Here is a 7,028-nt window from a genome sequence, read left to right on the forward strand (position 1 = left end):
TAGCGATTTTTGCATGTAAGCATAATTATTGTTCCATGATTTCTCTATATTCAACATTATCTCTAAGTATTATTTATTCTTTCCTACTGTATTTCGGAGGACAAATTTAATAGAGGATCGAAGTAGAGAGGGGACTCTATCCATAGTCTCTAAGTTGATAAGTTGACTGTTTTGATTAGATACCTTTTTCTTGCTTGTTTTTTTTAATTTTGTATCTAATGGCAATTTTTGGTTAGTTTCCTATTTTGGTTAGACACAGAATTCCCGTAAGGTTCTTCTAGACAAGAAGAAATGAAAATGAGTATCTTACATACATAAGTTCTGTTTTGTGGCTTTTTATTAACATTTATAATAAAATTATAATTATAAATTATAATTAAAACACGCGTTTTATTAAGTTTATTAATATTTACTGACGCTTCGTGAATTTACAAAAGTAATTGTAAAGTCACTATAATAAAATGTTTTAATTTGTTGTTACCCTATAATAATAATACAAATTGCGAAAAGACACCGCATTTAGTGAATCTAAAAATATAAAAGTATCATTTTTTTCTTATTTTATTAAAAATAACATTACAAAAACTTACTTCTTCAAAAATACAACTTTGTATTGAGCCTCAAAGTTAGCTGGATAGAAATATACTTTTCCTACAAGATACCACCAATAAACTATAAATTCACTGCCCAATGTATTCATTTCATTCATTTCAATTGGAACAATTAATTAATTTCCAAATTCGTTCCTGGATACTCTTATAAAATTATGAAATTATCGTCATTTAACAAGACGGTCATGATTTCTGATGAGTTAACACTTTTTTTGTTCACTCTGTAAAGTAATTGTTTAAAAACATATATGCTCCGTCGATTGTAGTTTCACGGTGTATCGTGATGTTATTGTTGTTGCACCTGTTCGACATATTTTGTCAAACGATGTTTTCTGTTTAATGATGTACATGTTACGAAACAAACTCTCTCTCGTTTTCAAGGTTTTTTTCTAACGTTAATAGCAGAAGATACAATAATGATTGTGGTACATTACCTTGACTATTAATTTTAAATTTTTCAGATGCTATACCTACATACATCGTTAAAAACAAAAATATCCTTTATATACGTATTTAAACAGACAGAAAGATTAAAGAACACAATTTTTGAACAATCTTGAAACAAGAAGGCTATACAGGGTGTTCCAGGCTGAGCGTAAATTAGAAATTTCTGGAGAACTACAATATCTAGATCGGATATTTTTTGCACATCACTGTTTTACAACGGGATCTATCAATTGAAAATATTTTCAATATGGCGGCGTTTCCGGAAATACCGGAAGTCGACAGTAACTTTCTTATTTTAAATGAGTGCCCCTATTTTTTATTACATACCTAAATTCTCTGTAAAATTCTACGAGTTAGGATGTAAAACACTCTATACCTTACATTAACCGCTTTTGAGAAAAAAAATATTTAAAATTTTTGAACGAAAAAAACTACCTGTCAAAAAAAATTGTATAGCCTAAAAGTCAAATTTAGTGATTACCACCAAAGAATATACCTAGCTAGAAAAAGAATGGACTCTGCCATACTGAAAAATGGTCCTACAGAAGTGGCGCCATCTATTGAGTAGGGCTTGTTTTAAACGGATCGAAGCGCGGGCTTTTTAAATGAACGTATTTATTGACTTTTAGTCTAAAACAATTAAATTTGATTGTTGAGTCTTATTTTTTACACAAATTCAACAATACTAATAACAAGTATCGTTGTGATGTGTAAAAAATAAGATAAAGTAAATAAAATTAAAGCCAAACATGTGTAAATATTATTTATTATTTAAAGTTTTTATTTATAAGTCAAATATTTAAACATCGTTTATTATAATAAAATAAGGCCAACGTAATACACCCAAAGTTTTGTAAATGGAGTAAATATAAATAGGTACTTAAATGATGGCAAAAATAGACTTACATTATATTTTTAGGGCCACATACAAAAGGAATTGTCTAATTAAAACACATATAACAAATTATAGTTTGAAAAACGTTTTGATAATAATTTGATAATATTATGATTGGCGCTATGACAACGACAATATTTTTTGAGAATTTGACAATAGTATGACAATGGTCGTTGGCAACTATGGAAACTACAAAAAAAATTGATTTAACGCCATCTGGCAGTAACTAGTAGCAACTTCTTAACCTAAAAATTAATTGCACTACCACCTAGCGCCTGAGGCAGGAACTATTTTATTTGAAATTTCCGTGGAAACGGTGGAACCGCTTTTGCTATTTCACTTTCCCGCCCCTGATTACCACAGTCATTGTGACATAAAGAGAAGACATGTGGCTATCTATTTCAAGAATTAAATTGTTATATTTTTCATGATTGTATCTAGCTTCCTTTTACATTAAGCGTCAAACAATCAAACAATTTATTTCCATCTATCAGAAAACTAATTATTTGAATTTCTTATATTATAAATACTGCTAGCCTGTGTGTAAAAAGTGTATTTATAAAAATACTACTAAAAAGTGTATTTATAAAAATATATCTCGTATTTTCGCTCTTTAGTAATATCTAATAGTTGATATTATTAATAATATACCGTATGATTGAAAAAAGGCGCAAAGATGTTTTGGAATGATGATCCATGCCATACTGCTTTTTGAACAAAGTGTCACAATATGACACTAGACGCTTGACGTTTAAAGCCATAGGCTACTGATTAAAATCAAGAAAAAAGGACTCTAAAACTAAATCTTAAATAACTTAAAAACGATTTATTTTGGGTATAGGAACATGTATAGTCAAAAAGTATCGAATTGAAAAACATTTTCACTAGTGAAATAAAAAAAGGGAGTTTCCATTTGAAAAAAATGATTTATAATTTTTTAATCGCTCAATTCCATGACAGCTACCGCTATTATTATATGACATTAGAACAATTTAATTTTTGAAATAGATAGCCACATGTCTTCTCTTTGCATCACACATAATCACTAAATTTGACGTTTAAGCTATACAAATTTTTTTGACAGGCAATTTTTTTCGTCCAAAAATTTTAAATATTTTTCTTCTCAAAAACGGTTAATGTTAGATATAGAGTGTTTAAAATCAAAATTCATGAATTTTACATAGAATGTAATTATGTAATAAAAAATGGGGGTACCCGTTTGAAATAAGAAAGTTGCTGTCAACTTCCGGTATTTCCGGATGTGCCGCCATATTGAAAAAAAATTTAATCGATAGATCTCGTTATGAAACAACGATGTGCAAAAAATCTCCGATCTAGGTAATGTAGTTAGTTCTCTAGAAACTCCTAATGCACGCTCGGCCTGGGACACCCTGTATACTGCTAAGAGATGCCTAGAAATTTAAATAATACTGCATTCAAGCCTTTAAGTTGAATTCAAGGTGTTAATTAGGGGCCATAAATACACATAATAAAAACTTATTTGGGTAGCACAAGTCGTGAAAAGATTGCATTTCAGGTGCGTACAATTTTATAGCTAACAACCCTTATTCTTATCAAGGTATTTATGAAAATGGATAGAAAGAACTATAAAATATCGGTCCATTCATCTTAGGAACCCTTCCTCTATAGGTAACTTTCTTATAATTTTAGAAACAATTTTAGTATAGCAATAAGAGTAATAATAATATTTACTGTACTTTAAATAGTTCACTAAACATAGTTAAAAAAACAAGCAAACATTTGAGAACATCGGCGGCTTTTTGAATATCTAGAATAATCTAGATTGAAAAATATCGTTTTTTTATAAAAATCCCCTTATAAATGTGACACTACAACTACAATAAAGATTCTGAAAATTTTGCTTTTATAGAAACGTTATTAAGGCCCAATGGTACTTCTATAAAGTGCCTGTAAAAGATTTCTGTGAAAAAAAAATTTGATGTCCAATGAGATGAGGAACACAGCCTTTCAAAAGGTGATGCTTTGTTAAAAATAAAAGTAAAAATAAAAGATATGGACATCGCTAGAAGCCACTCATCTAAAACACCAATAACTCTACTTTTACAATGTAGTGATGAACGAGACTGGTCTCTTGCAGTCTTGGTCAAAAAGCAAAACCAAGACTAAAACCGATCAGTGCAAGATTTACACAAGATCAAAACCAAGCGTGCAAGATTTTTGCAGTCTTGCATTCCTTTTTTACGTTTTTTAGTTACACATCTCATTTTTCATAGATAATAATTATTTTCTTTGAATTTTCATCTGCATTAAATACTACTACTACTTGGAAAACTATTTATTTAAACATTTTCTACGTTAAAAGTTCCTCTAGTAAGAATCCCATGTAGGAAGAAACCAACATCTACATCTCCTGTAAAACTTAGAAAGTAGTTCAACTTAAATAGCAAAGAAAACCATTAAAATTATTTTATAGTCCAATCCAAACAGACCTTTTAAAGTCGTTATAGAGTAATTAATATAAGAACTTAACTATATCCTTTTTATCTTTATTAACGAAGAAGACTTTTGAATTCTGATAACCCTGTGCACCTTATTAATCAAAATTTTGTAATGCATTATTAATGGATATGAAATTTTTTATTACATTACGGATAAAAAACTGTGTGCAAAATAGTGGTATATTTATTTTTGAATTTCCTCTAATACGGGGGGCAAACTTGACTGACCTTTGAAAGACTCCTACGATGATCCTAGTAAATTTCTATTAAAAGTTTAACAAAATTTTTCTTCAAAAAGCTGATAATTTCATTTGACAAAATTTTAATGGGGATATTATCTACTTCCAAAACTTTTCCTGGTTTGAATATACAACATGATCCCGTTCTTCAAATACCCTGGAAACGTTAATCAACATCACCAATTTAGGCTGCAAATTGAGGCTTATAGGTTCTAATTTTTATACCTTAATTAAAATTTTTGTACCGTAATTAAAATTTCTTAATTCATAAACAAACCTCATCAATGCCATTCGTAGTTTCAGCACCTCTTCCAAACCAAACCAAAATATTAATGAGGATATTATCTTTATGAAAGACTTTTTCCTGGTTTGAATATACAACATAAATTTTTCGACATTCATCAAATACACTAGCAAAGTTAATAAACCATAGAACAATCCCAATTGGCAATCACAGAAAAGCCTTGTAAATGAAATCAATCTAGACTGCAAATTGAGGATTTATAGACTTCCGTTTGTATGATCACAAAACAATGGATGGCCAACAAATCTCTAGAATGGTGGAAAAATTTAACAAGGCAAAACAGACGTAACTGTAATGGGTCTACTAACATTGCAAGCTCAAATATTCATCAAAAGCTGATGGGATTGACAGAAAAAAAAACATTGCAGATTTTGTCAATCAGAAGAAGAAACAGCAGAAGAATTAGTGCGATAGCCTGGAAAAGGCGCTGTTCTTTGTACTAGGCCATTTTAAGACCTTAAAAAAGAGCTATATGGTTCATTCGGTCGCTAAATTTTAATTATTAGCCATTTTGAAAAGAATATGACTGGAGAATATTATTATTATTATTATCAGGAGATCTGAAGATCACCACAATAGATCTGCAAAGGAGCCCAGAAAGAAGTTGAATAGACATAGTAATTGAAGAAAGAATGGAAAGGCAAGAACATTCAGGAAGAACAGCGAAAGAAAGTAGAAATAGAGTTTTGGAAATACGGTGTAAAAGATGGAGTGAAAACAGAAATGGGAAAGATAAATAGACTAGAACACTTATAAAAAACCTAGAGTGTTGGATAAACAGAGAATATTGAGAACTGAGCTATGCCAAGAGTCAATTTCTTTTTGGTCACGGTTGTTTCAGGTATTAATTATATAAAATAAATTTAATTGATAGCCCCAGATGTCTCTATGGCGACTCCAATGCTGATACGGTGGAACATACCCTTTTAGAATGTAACCGATGGACAGCTGAACGAAGAGCGCTATACAAAAAACTAAGAGTCGATAAAATTAAGATTTCCGATCCATAGAAAATTGGAATGGTGTCCACACTTTTATGATGATACTAACAAGAATAAAAGAGAAATAAGCTGGACGAAGTAACTAAAACATCACAGTAAAACAGCCTCCTCGGGAAGTAATGCCAAAAGGTAGTTCCTCGGGGGGATACTCAAAGCAGCTTGTGGAGGTATTTTGGATCGGTAAGGTACTCAACCACCCCAACAGTACCGTATACGGTCCCTGGTTTGCAGATTTTTCGACACAAAAAAAATTGACCAATAACCCCATCAAAAAATTTAATTTAATCTAAAGTACTCCAAAACATTTTTTAGTTAATGACTTAACCATACCACCTAATTGTTCAATAATAGCAAGAAATAATTATAACAACATATCATGAATAATATGATAAAAAATCGTGGTCCTTATAGAATAAAAATATCCAAAGTTATTTAATAAATATTTAATCTATTGTATGTAACAGTGCTCTCCAGTTACAAATCAACACAATTTGTTTTATATCAAAAATGTTTTTGAAAAATAAATCTAGATGAAGAAAAATTTACTAATAAATAAAAATTGTATTTCATATTCTATTACATTATGATAATATAATAATTAATATAATTAGTAATATAAAAAAAATAAATTCACCTTCAATTCGACAACCAAAATCACCTAAACGACGCGTCCAAAACTATTTTTCCATCTCCAAACAAACCAAAAAATCCTGGAAAAAATCAAATCTGCCGCGCGTTTCGAGCGAAACGTAAACAAAACAGGATCGACACCGCGCACAGCCCACTCCGGCAACCAGCAAAGCGCGACTGTCGGCTGTTTCTGTTTGTACACAAAACAAGCGCGCCGCATCTAGCCGGTGCGCCAAACAAATGAAGACGAGTCGACGGCGGGGTCTATGCAAAGGACATTGCGCGAGAGTTGGCCGACTGGAACGTGATTTTGATGTTGGAAGTGCCGCCAAGTGCCGAAAGTAAACATAGGCACCAGGGTGAGGTGAAGGGGTAAGGTTATGAAAGCGCACTGAAAAGCCCGTTGCGGTTTGACAGGGAA

At 31.1% G+C, this 7,028-nt stretch overlaps 1 protein-coding gene across 1 annotated transcript in view; it reads right to left on the reverse strand.

The window, feature by feature from the left end:
• Nucleotides 1-6,760, reverse strand: part of LOC115891444 (supervillin-like) — a 76,309-nt gene extending 69,549 nt beyond the window's left edge. Inside the window, exon 1 of the mRNA XM_030911894.1 lies at nt 6,612-6,760. The gene's annotated coding sequence lies outside the window, so the exon portion shown is untranslated. The remainder of the gene's footprint in view (nt 1-6,611) is intronic.
• Nucleotides 6,761-7,028: the final 268 nt, after the last annotated feature.

This window comes from Sitophilus oryzae, unplaced genomic scaffold (genome assembly GCF_002938485.1).
Source record: "Sitophilus oryzae breed Bouriz unplaced genomic scaffold, Soryzae_2.0 scaffold_1181_pilon_pilon, whole genome shotgun sequence".
Taxonomy (NCBI): domain Eukaryota; kingdom Metazoa; phylum Arthropoda; class Insecta; order Coleoptera; family Curculionidae; genus Sitophilus; species Sitophilus oryzae.